Consider the following 12,972-nt stretch of genomic DNA (forward strand, 5'->3'; position numbering starts at 1 on the left):
TCTGCCCTATGTGACGATGGCAAACTGTAATCATTCTTCTTTTAACTTTCTCGTCCAGTAACCGTACAAGAGTGTGCGTTAATGGCCTCAGTTACTGGAGCAACTGACGTATTTATGCTCACTGGTAGATATCGTCGCTGCATAAAAAAAATTGTTCAAATGGCTCTGAGCACTATGGGACTTAACATCTATGGTCATCAGTCCCCTATAACTTAGAACTACTTAAACCTAACTAACGTAAGGACATCACACAACACCCAGTCATCACGAGGCAGAGAAAATCCCTGACCCCGCCGGGAATCGAACCCGGGAACCCGGGCGTGTGAAACGAGAACGCTACCGCACGACCACGAGCTGCGGACTCCGTCGCTGCATACAGTGTGGTACATCAGCAAGCTTTGTACACGTTTTGACACTAAATTGTGAGGAAATTACTTTTGTGTGAAGCGCAGTAAATGTGTTAGTGCCGACAGTATAAGAATACATATATATTACATACTTAGGCAATGAGTGAAATACTGACGGATGGTTCGACAGAAGGAGCTAATTTAGCAGTCTATTTGTGGGGCGTGTAACGCCTGCTCCGTGAGTTAGTAACTACGGGCAACCTCAAGCGCTGCAACAAAGCGCTGCTTGTAGGCGGGCCGCAGACCGCAAAGTAAAGCCAGTGGTAGAGGATGAAAGCAGCGCAGCGGGAACCCCACCACTTCACAGCATCATCATCAGCAGCAGCAGCGGGCGCCTCACTTCACCTCATATGGCAGCCAGCGGGTGGGGGGGGGGGGGGGGGGGGGGGGGACAGGGGAGAAGGGTGCGGGGGAAGAATTCAGAGGCGGCGTGGCGGTGGCGACATAAAGCGCGCGGGCATGTCGATAACAGCCGACAGCTACAGCCATTGACAGGCTGGCGCGCGCGGAGACAGTGCGGCGCGGCGAAGCGCTCATGGCTACAACAAAAGGCGCCGCCCGGAAGTTAGGCGTGGGGGAGTAGGGGGAGGTGGAGCAGGAAGAAGCGGCCCGCAGCCGCAGTCCTAGGCGGCGCGCTATTTCTTTTTGTGGCTGTTGTGTTTTTGGCGGCCGCTTTACGAGCCAGAGGCAGAGGCAGAGGCGGCGCGTCGTGCTGTGCCGGCCTGGAGCCGGGCCAGCCACCGGTGATGGGTGGAGGTCCGGGGAACACCGACCGCCCCACTGCCCCGGCAAAAAACATCGGCCTGCTCCCGAAGCGACGGTCAGTGCGTGCAACCGATTTTAAGGCGGACACGCAAGCTATGCGGCTACATGCGCTACGCATCGTTCGTACACGTGAAGAGAGCTTTACATCAACTTATGCTGCTGTGGTCTTCAATCTCACGACTGGTTTGATGCAGCTCTCCATGCTAGTCTATCTTCTGCAAGCCTCTTAACCTCCAAACAGCTGCCGCAGCCTACATCCATTTTAATCATTCGTCCCTTGGTCTGACCCTCAATTTTTTAGGTGGCACATTTGCCTCCATTAACAAATGCCTACGTGCTGTTAATAGGCCTCTCTTCTTTCAGTCAAGTTGTGCCGTGAATCCATTGTTCTACTGACAGATCGATCCCTTCCTCTGGTTCTTCAGGTCAAGTTATGCCATAAATTTCTTTCTTACTCAATTCTGTTCACTACCTCCACATTAGTTACTAAATCCAACCATCTACAGTATTCCTCTGTAGCACCAAAACCTTCTATTCTGTTCATGCCTGAGAACTGCTTGTCGTCCACATTTCACTTCCGTTGAAAAACTACACCCCATTGAAATACCTTTAACAAGTCTTCTTCATACTAAAATTTCTAGTACATGAGTGGAGTATCCAGCGTCGCCCGAGTATGCGCACGGCGTGTTCGGAAATTCCCGTTACAGACTTCTTAGAGTCGTAGAGAGGAGTCAGTACGTAATATTTTGAACAGCAACCCGTGTCCCGAAGCGTACCGTTCCCTTACAACGGACGTTTGAAAACGTGTTTGCTAGGTAGGTATGTAACAGGATAGTCATAGTGGTGGGGGGTTACGTCTGATCGGCTAATGTCATTTGACGTCTGTCCTACCTCTGTGACCTGGTCTAGCCTCATTCACGTGTCTGCCAGTGTTCGAGTGATATGGTTGACTGCATGTTTCCAGAATACAATAGCACGATCCTTCTGAATGGCGAAGCTGAGGGTGATGGAACAGCTGCTCGTCGCCTTCATCAAGATCGTCCTCCACTTTGCCCGACTCCATCGCATACCCTTTTTGCCACAATTATGCAACGGCCTGGAGAAAGGGGTACCTTCACCGTCAGCAGGCGTGACTGTGATGCTCCTTGGAGACGCCGCACACCCGATTTGCAAGAGACCGTGTTGCTTCAAAAAAGTTCAAATGGCTCTGAGCACTGTGGGACTTAACATCTGAGGTCATCAGTCCCCTAGAACTTAGAACTACTTAAGCCTAACTAACCTAAGGACATCAAACACATCCATGCCCGCGGCAGGATTCGAACCTGCGACCGTAGCAGTCACGCGGTTCCGGACTGAAGCGCCTAGAGCCGCTCGGCCACCGCGGCCGGCCGTGTTGCTTCAAGAGAACCCGTCAACGAGTACACGAACAATTTCTTTGCATATTAATGAATGGAATTGGTTACTTATAAAAGTAGTCGGGTTGCCAACATGTTATCGAATGATTGTAGCACAGAATCGGAACGTTCCGGGCATGGGTTCAAATTCAAAATATTATCCACTCACTTCCCTCTATAAATCCTAAAAGTTTTCAACGAGAATTTCCAAACACCCAGCATATCACAATCTTCTATAATGCATCGTCTCCTTTAACTTTTCTTTGTCTATCTTCTCCAACCCTTCTGTCTGTGTAACTCCTCCATCACCCGCACTCTCTTTCCATTTACTCCTCCTCCTTCTCCTCCTCTCTGACTCCTCCTCCTCCCCACTACTCTCTTCACGTTATCGCCCACACCTCAATGCGAAGCTGGTGGTTCTCCCCTCCACAGTATTTCTTTCCAGATCGTAACTAATATGTGTACCAGATTTGGTTGAAATCGATCCAGAGGTTCAGAATGACCTTCTTAGCTGTCGATTTGCTCGAGTACGGACATGTCAAATATGTTTCACTTATATTTAACATATTTTACACTTATTTGTACACATATTTCACTCGTATCTCTAGCGAATTTATCACACAGTTTCATCTTCACGCAGCTCAACGTTTATGACGTCGTACCTTCTGAACAATGCATCGTCAATGGTTTTCTTTTAAAGTACATTCAGCGACACAGGTGGATACTGTCTGCGAAATTTGTTACGAACAGACACAGCACCAAAGAACTAAAAAATTTAAACGTCAGCATGATGCGGAAGTCTTTCACGCATCTCAGTGTTATGATGTCATATGTCCTGAACTGTATATACTTATGTGAATACTGTTGACAAAATGTGTCGCGAATACAGTTTTTTGTTCTTTTACTTGCAATATGCTCCATTACTATAATTGTTATATTGTGTGTGTGTGTGTGTGTGTGTGTGTGTGTGTGTGTGTGTGTGTAGCGTAATGTTTGTGTTGGGTGATGAAAATAATGATGATGAGAGAGGGGAGAGGGTGAAACCCGATGCCAACACATAGCCTACTTCTCGCGAACAGCACCAAGGGCACCGTCAAGCTGAAAGTCCCCATCAGACGAACCGATCACCATTAACAGGGGCGCACAGAACCTTATGCCACCACTTATGCCAACATCTCCCCTTCCCTTGTCGGCCAAATACCTGCAGTGAATCGCAAATACAGTTAGTAGTAAAGACGTAATAAATTAAATCGTCATGCTTCAAACGGCAGTTTTACTGCATGAACAGCGAAAATATAGTAAGCGATTAAGAGTCCTCGGCCTTTGTGCTGTGCTCTCAAACATAACGGCGCCCGCTAGAGCACAAACGTTCTGCTCGTGTCACCCGTGACAAGCTGTGGCGATGGAAGGCGCGTTGTGTGCCCGGCGCCCGCCTGGTGACGCCTGCCGCGCCGCATCTTTCACCCTCCGCCGCTCCCGAAGCATTCCTAGGATGGATGGCAGCCGCGCCCTTCCTGTCGTACAGCTCTCAGATACAGCCGAGGCACCGCGTTTTTCCCGCGAGATCTTCCCGAATGTATGGTCGGTCGCGTCACTCTTTCAGCAGGAAGGAAGTATGAAACGTCCACGGAGTCACATGGTCGTATGTCTTTTCCATAGCTGTGAATCTTCACCTAAGACGTTCTATAGATCGACGAGTATTTTCAGAAAATGGCGTCATACATTCGGAGAGCAGCTGAAACTGATGCTTACATTTTCACTGATGATCGTACTACGTCTATCCGTTCTAAAACAACGTACGGAGTTTGTCGGAAGGTACATAGAGTACCAAAATCGCTTCCCTCCCCAGTTTGACTGAGGATGATCCAGAGAAAGAAAGAATGGCGGTTTGTCCATGTTTGCTTAACGTCCTGTCTTGCCCTTAATATCAGACATCCGCTACTTTTCTCTACCCTTCTCTGCATCGTTCAGTGACGCAAATGGGTGAGGATCCTAGAACCAACGTCGGGAAACAGTCACTCTACAGTCAGCTGCCTTCCCCACAACTAGATTTCTGTGATAACAGATCTTAAAGACGTTTAAAATTGGTACTGTTACGTACTTATCACTTTAGTTAGTCTGTTTAGAGACTGGAAAAAAGAATAAGCTTCACGTAACGAAAGTCAAACATAGGAAACGTATTCGAGAAAGTCAACATAAAGTTTTTGCAATAGCGTTGTGGGACGACGGGCATCAAGGACTGATACTACGGGAATATCAGGTGGTATAACATTCCGGAGGCGTCGAACAATGCCGGTATCAGTTTACTGCAGGGTGAAGGGAAACTTACCGTTTCAGCAGGACATATCACTGTTATGGGTTACTGCACTGGTCGCTGGACGCAGATAATTTATAATACTTGAGACAGAAGAAATTTTCATTAGAATTACTTGAAATAGAAGAGGAGAATTAAGAAACTTCCTGGCAGATTAAAACTGTGTGCCGGACCGAGACTCGAACTCGGGACCTTTGCCTTTCACGGGCAAGTGCTCTACCATCTGAGCTACCCAAGCACGACTCACGCCCCGTCCTCACAGCTTTACTTCTGCCAATATCTCGTCTCCTACCTTCCAAACTTTACAGAAGCTCTACTGCGAACCTTGCAGAACTAGCACTCCTGAAAGAAAGGATATTGCGGAGAGATGGCTTAGCCACACCCTGGGGGATGTCTCCAGAATGAGATTTTCACTCTGCAGCGGAGTGTGCGCTGATATGAAACTTCCTGGCAGATTCCAGCACTTGCCCGCGAAAGGCAAAGGTCCCGAGTTCAAGTCTCGGTCCAGCACGCAGTTTCAACCTGCCAGGAAGTTTCGAATCAGCGCACTCTCGGCTGCAGAGTGAAAATATCGTTATGGAAGAGGAGAATTGTGTCTTACAGCAGTATACCGCATCACCAGATTTTGCAGTAATGTTCTGCGTCAACTTCCAAGCTTCTTCGCAAAGGTTAATGAAGTGACATCGTATTGTCATTGCTGCTACTAATGCGTTCTACGGATTGGGGCATTAACCTATGCGGCATTTTTTGTACTATTCCGATAGAATACTGTATGTAATGGGCCCTCGACTCATCCTCCTCCCACCTGCATATCCATTCATAACAATATGAATCAAACACTACATTACGGTGGGTCCTGAAGTATCAGAGATGGTTTGGCGGTTGATATACTGGGCTCGCAACTGGGAACAACGGAATTCAAATTTCCGTCCAAAAACCTGAAACAGATTTCTATGGTTTCCAGAGAGTTAGACGAATACCGAGACGGCTTTTGAAACAATGGCAAGGCCTATTTTTTTGATGTCTACTCTAGAAAGCTATGCAAGGCGGTGGGTACTTCCCACTGTAGCAAGTATTAGGACTGCTTCCCGTTGCATTCGCGTATAAACGCGGATAGCATTGTTGCTTAAACGCCTCTGCGAACGGTAACTTGTCTTCGCGATCCACACGGGGGCGGTACGTAGGGGTTACAGTATGTCCCTATAGGTACATCACCTACAGCGGGTTCTTCAAACTTTGCCTAAGTGCTTTCATGAGGCAATTTTCGCATATCCTTAAGCGTCCGCCGAATCGGCTCTTCTAGCATTTGCGTAAACGTCTCTCTCGAATAAAACGAACTATTCGTGCTGCGGTTCTTTGTATATGTTAAATATCCCCTGTTAGTCCTACATGGAACGGGTACCACACACTTGAGCAATATTCTAGAATGAGTCACATAGGTGTTTTGCACGCTATCTCCTTTGCAAACCGATTACATTTTCCTAATATCCTACTGCTGAACCAAAGCATGTAACTGGCTTTCGTTATAGCTGAGCCTATGAGATCACTCAATTTCATATCCCTACAAATTTTCAGGTCGTAGTATTTAACTTGAACGACTCCAATAGTGGCTCACTGATATTGTAATCATAGCGTACTACGGACTTTGTTTAGTTTTATGAAGTGCATAATTTTGCGTTTCTGAACAACTGAAGTAAGTTGCCGATCTTTGCACCACTTTACAATATTATCAAGGTCTGGTTGAACATTACTGCATCTTCTTTCAGTCAGCACTTCATCATAGATAACTGTACCACCTGCGGAAAGCATGAAGTTGAAGGTTTCTAGCTTATTTTTGGGTATTCATGGAATGTTATGTGAGCTCTACATTTTCATTAAATGTGTCATACTTGACATTTATGCACTGGAAATTTTTCAGACAGAAGTCTTCGATACTTGATATGTTACGCCACAGAGGTTCTGAGTACAAGCAATGTGATCTTTGATTGTCAGTAGCACTGTCGCTGACAGTATCGTTCTAAGAAAAGCAAATGAGTGATTCGGGTGTTGGTCATGCTAGTACGCGGTCTGAAAGTCGCTAGCAGAGCACAGAGATAAAGCTGCAGAGGGCATCGAATTTCACAAATATGATTTGGTACAGACTGATTTGAGAAGTTTTTCAGGTAAATTTGTTGCCGCATTGCTTGCTTGCGCGTAATTTATCGTGAATTTGAGAAGGAAAAACACTTAACAATTTTCTCTACATTGATTCGGGTCAGTTGATTTAATTGTCGAGACGTCATTAAACCAAATTATATGTTCACATGGCTTGCACACAGAAGTCATAGATTTACCATTCCTTTACCATTCTATTTACTCATTTTACAGGCGAGTCACAATTTTCATAAAACAGTGTCTTTTGTAAAGTCGGTTGCAATTGTTAAAGAATCAAAGTTTCAAGTTTTTGAACGGAAGTCTCTCTTCTACATTACTTAGTAGATGCATCGTCTCCTGGCGCATTTTATTTTCTGATTCTGTGTGTCGCCGCATTGCACTTCACGGAGCACATTGGCTAAGACTGAAGCTTTATCTGCTTAGCATAGATGCACGTCCTCGCAGTGCATTGCGCGAGGCTTTCTTTAAAAAAAAAAAAAAAAAATCTTTTAAAAAAACGTGAAATCTTAATGGGACTTAACTGCTTAGGTCATCAGTCCCTAAGCTTACACACTACTTAACCTAAATTATCCTAAGGACAAACACACACCCATGCCCGAGGGATGACTCGAATCTCCGCCGAGATCAGCCGCACAGTCCATGACTGCAGCGCCTGAGACCGCTCGGCTAATCCCGCGCGGCGGCTTTCTTTCCTTAAGCTGGTTTGCTGCTGCGTCGTATTTTATTCTCATCACTCTGGAGCAGTGCCGTGTTTCCGTTGCCACAGGTTAGCCATGAGAATTTATTAGGATCAGTGTGAAATCAGTCACAACAATGTAAGATCATTCTTAGTTCGTTGCTGCTTTTCAAAATGGTAATCAGTGTGGGGGAAGATCAGTTCAGATTTCATTCCCTATACAGACAGATTTACTCTTTCGCTACAGTACTACATCTGCTTGTGCATTTTTAACGTTTGAAATTTTATTTGGTCAGTTTGCTTAGGTAAAATCACAGGACATTCTCACAGAAACATTTTGGTTATTTATTCCTTCAAAACTCTATCTGTAATTATAATTATAATTTTTATTCTGTCAGTTTTGAAATTACATGCCACCTGCTGTGACGTCACTCATTGTAGAGTTGTTCACTGTCCTGCACAATACAGAATTTCACACGACAGGTTATTCACTATGTAGTTTTATATTTTCTGATTTATTTAGTAAGAGTCTGTTCAAATACAGTTATACAATTTTTTTAAATGATTTGGCGTGTCTTATTATAAAATAGATTTTGTGTAATTACACCACTGCTCAGGACTGCGAACAACGAATTAAACAAGTTATAATATCGTGTGCAACATTAATAATATTCAACTTGAACAGCACACCGGCATCACATTCACGCAATCATACATTAAATGATAAAACTCGCGTCGTGATTTGCTAATGTTAGAGCGCAAACGATTTAATTTCTATGAAATTTCTTTGCTATCATTCCGCCGACGGTTCGCTTATATGCGAATGGCAAAGAGAACATCGGAACGGAGGCACGTTTGGCATAGGAGCCATGACGTCAAAAAGCTGCAAGGAAAAAAGTTGTGGTCGCTGTGCATATTTAATTAGCACACGGCCACTTCCTAACAAAGGAAACAGAGACAGCGCCGCTCGGTCTGGGAAATGTACGCAAGGTCCCGCAAGTCAAGAAAAATTAGAAGGGTGAACTGCCCGCCACAGCCCCTGCCAAAAGTTTGCGGCTCTGCTGTGTACTTTGTATTTTCTCGAGAGCGGACGCTCTACAACATCGCTACAACGCGCACCAATTCGCTCCTTAATCCAACACGCGGTTGTTTCACCTATTTCTGTTCGTTTCGCTGATATTATGAAGCGGACACAAAGTACGAGTGTGCCACTGGGCAGAGCTCAGCGTTTCTGAATGACTTCCAAATTTAAATTACGAAATTCGGCTTCGTCAAACGTAAGTCTGCTGCATGGACGGCTGGTTTATCTGCGGAAAGTTGGGTGGAGACTTTCTTCCTTTTTCCCCGCTAGCTGCATTTGAGCGTTACCGCCGGAGCTGAGTCAGGAGCGCCTGCTTTACGGCGCTTTCCTAGCAGGCGAACCGTGAAGCGCGCCCTCTGCCCCGTGACCCCTCGTCGCCCTGCAACCGAGCGGCGGAAACTCTTCATTCGGATCGGAAACGACTCGGCGCAAATGAAAAGCATGAATAAAAACGTACGCCGTCCAAGTTTTATGCCGAACTCTGAGCGAATGGCTGCGACAGGGAGCCGGGCCGGCGCAAAACATTTAATAACCGGCGGCCGACCGGCTAAGCCGACTTCATTTCGCGCTCTCCTGCTGGCGTTTGCAGCAACAAAGTCAGCAGTCCGCAATATTAATGCCACAATCCCTGCTGGTAAGCGAAAGGCTGCGATTTCTGTTTTTTCAGGGAAAGAAAAGACAAGCGCGGAGGGCGAGGTCCGACGACGCGCGCAGCATGACGCGCGGGTTCCGACGCCGACGCCGACGCCGGCGCCGGCGCCACCAGCCACATACTGACGCGTATTGTATCGGAAAGCAATTCGCAGTATGACAAAAACGATCAATAGGCATTCTCTGCAGTTCGCTCATTTTTCCCTGTTATTGTTCTTCGACCTACCCTGTGATATGAAATGATAGAGGTGAAATTGCTCTCGAGTAATGAAAAATACAACGTTGGAATGAGTTTTCTTTTAATAAATAATACCGTTTTCATGTCATGTGCCGGCATTGCTGAGTTTCTACTCCTCGATGATCTGGAACGTGCCCTTGCGTCCGGATCTCCTTCCTGACAGCATACGGTCAGCTTAATTTAAGGGGAGCAATGTCGAACACACTATGTGTTCAACTTGTAAACTGTCTCTTATGGGTGGAATTTTCACTCTGCAGAAGCTTTACAGAAGCTCTCCTGCGAACCTGCAGAACTAGCTCTCCTGAAAGAAAGGATACTGCAGAGACGTGGCTTAGCCACAGCCTAGGGGATGTTTCCAGGTTTGCAGGAGAGCTTCTGTAAAGTTTGGAAGGTAGGAGACGAGGTACTGGCAGAAGTACAGCTGTGAGGACGGGGCGTGAGTCGTGCTTGGGTAGCTCAGTTGGTAGCGCACTTGCCCCGCGAAAGGCAAAGGTCTCGAGTTCGAGTCTCGGCCCTGCACACAGTTTTAATCTGCCAGGAAGTGTCTTTGTCTCTTATGTCTTTTCGTATTTTAGCTATATTTCTGAGGCGAAGATAGGGAACAAGCTCGACTTGCACCTAAATGTCTGTGATGGAACCCACAAAGTCACACGAAACCTGGTCAGTGTACCACACCAACAGGCGCTACTCCAGCACCCGGGCTAGACCTAGGTCTCGTATTCTATTCATAAAGTACATACAGCTGTACGAGCAGAAAAAGACGATTATTTCGTGAACACGGGTACATTAGAAAAGGATGGTGCACTGCATAATATTCTCGATTGTCAGGAAGGACACTAATCATACTGACGTGCTCGAAAACAAGACTAGCATGATTGCTGTTGGACATTACGATAACGTTTTGCCCTGAAGGCAAAGCGAATCAGGACAGGGGTTTGGTGACAGCTGCAGCTGGCTTTAAGAAAATATTTTGGACTGGTCTGACTGTTCAAAAAATGGTTCAAATGGTTCTAAGCACGATGGGACTTAACATCTAAGGCCATCACTCCCCTAGACTTAGAACTAGTTAAACCTAACCAACCTAAGGACATCACACACATCCATGCCTGAGGCAGGACTTGAACCTGCGACCGTAGCCACAGCGGCCGGGGGTCTGTCTGTTAATAAATGGTAATATCTCCATGCTGTAGTAAGAACGGAAGGCACGGCGAGAAAATGTTCTGAAAGCAGACGTAGCGGAATTGAACTCTCTCGATGTCGGGCTCATGTTTGGATATTGTTGCCATAGTCCATGAACATTCCTACTACATACTTACATGGGGTCTGAGTGGACGGAGTCTGATTGAAATGCTTCCAATGTGCCAATCGAACTACATCGCTGTTCGTCCGGTAAGTGATGCCTCGACGCCATCGCGCTCGGGATCTGAGGGCCACACTCGACTAGCCAGATCTGGATTTTCCTGTAGCCTCCGCAATGATTTCTGTGAGAAGAGCACGGCCAACACGCTTCCTCATCTCTGTTATACCCACGTCACGCTCTGTATGCAATGACGCCATCATCAATCATAGCCCAATCCTTCTACCTTCCTTTTGATGCTACTGCACGAAATTGACTTTCCCAGCTGCTCATTACACTAATTACCGCTCTACTTAAATAGTTAATTATCTATATACTCCACATATCGTAATTACAATCTCTCATTATAAACTGTCCATAGGTGTACAAATATAACAGACATTGCAAATACGCTGCTCCGATTTGTCGCCGGATAACGTTGTTTAAGTGCCATAAGCCTGTAGCGAAGCAACTGTTCGATATCTGGTTTTCCGCTGGATAAGGTCGTGTCAGTCGCCCATCTTGACACGTCGAACAGATGCTCCGATGAAATATTGTAGATCGTACATAATGTCCTTCGACGGCAAACCTAAGAAGTGAATTTGCTATACATCCACAAGAAAAGCCCGGAAAGTCATATCATATAATGCAAGATCTTAGCGATAACTATTTCTATATGCTGATACTTTTTCGTCTTTGGGTTTTACAGCAACTTTAATCGTATTCTGAAAACTTGCAACGTACTCATCGTGCAAGAAAACTGCAGCGCTACTGTGGTCGTAACATGGCCAGCTTTGGTGTGAAAAGCTTTCCTTTTCCCTAATTTTCACTATTTTTGTGAGTTTTTCTATTATGTGCGCAAACTAGCATGTTTTCATGTCAAATAAAATGACAGAATGTTCTGATACAATGAGATGGCTTCAATGTAAAGAGCAGTGGGACCACGGGCTACGATATTCAGTGCAGTCTTCTGGGGCTATCTTGTTCTACAAAAGTTAAGCCAATATCGTGAAAGCATATACAAACCGCGGAAAATATTGTGATGGGCCATCACTCCCTGACTATTGTCTTTTTCGAAACTCAGGTTCTATTTGATCTTAAGCGATTGTAAAGGCCAATACTGGAGTTGCACCGTTTTAGTGGTCTTTCAACTTTTCTTTGACCATCTTTTAGCTGCGAATACAAAATTTGTTTTGGTAGACGGGATTTGGGTGTACTAACGATATGGCCCGCCTAACGGAGTTGATGCTTGATGATCATGGCTGCTAGAGTTTACTTCTTCATGAACACTGACGTTAGTGAGCCGATGTTGCCGTTTCATCTTTGGGATCCTTCTCGGGCAGTGCTGAAGGTACTTTACCAGACATCGTATGTGCCTTCTGCAAGAAGTCCATTCTTCACACCCACGTGAAATAAATGGTATAAGAGTAGCCTGGTGTACAGAAACCTTGGTGTCAATGCTGATGTTATCTTTATTAACGATCCTTACCCGAAGATGATCAAAAGTAGCACGTGTGACGCGCTGTTGGATTTCAGCATCAGTACTTGTATTCGCTGAAAGATGGCTGCTAACGTATGGGAAGTTTGCTATGTTCTGCAGGACTTTGGCTTGAACTGTGGTTGTTGGGCGTGTGGCGAGACCTCTTCAGGTTGATGTAAAAGATCTAAGTCTTCTGGATGTTCAGGCATAGTCGTATATGCTTCCTCAAATGCATTTAGGATTGCTTGTATATCTTCTTCTGAGTTGTCAGGATTGACATTATTACCTGCATATTAACGTTCAATTATGGGTGCAGAGGATCCTTTTAGTCTTGGTCCGCTGTCAAACTGAGAGAAGTAAATCATCAAAGTCGTGTATTCCACTGAAAAAAAAGTGGGAGAAGAACCGTGCCATAACTGTTACAGTGCAGCAGTCTAGCAATGTTAATGTACGCAGAATAGCATGTATTAGATAAG

Source organism: Schistocerca americana, chromosome 2 (genome assembly GCF_021461395.2).
Source record: "Schistocerca americana isolate TAMUIC-IGC-003095 chromosome 2, iqSchAmer2.1, whole genome shotgun sequence".
Classification (NCBI taxonomy): Eukaryota; Metazoa; Arthropoda; class Insecta; order Orthoptera; family Acrididae; genus Schistocerca; species Schistocerca americana.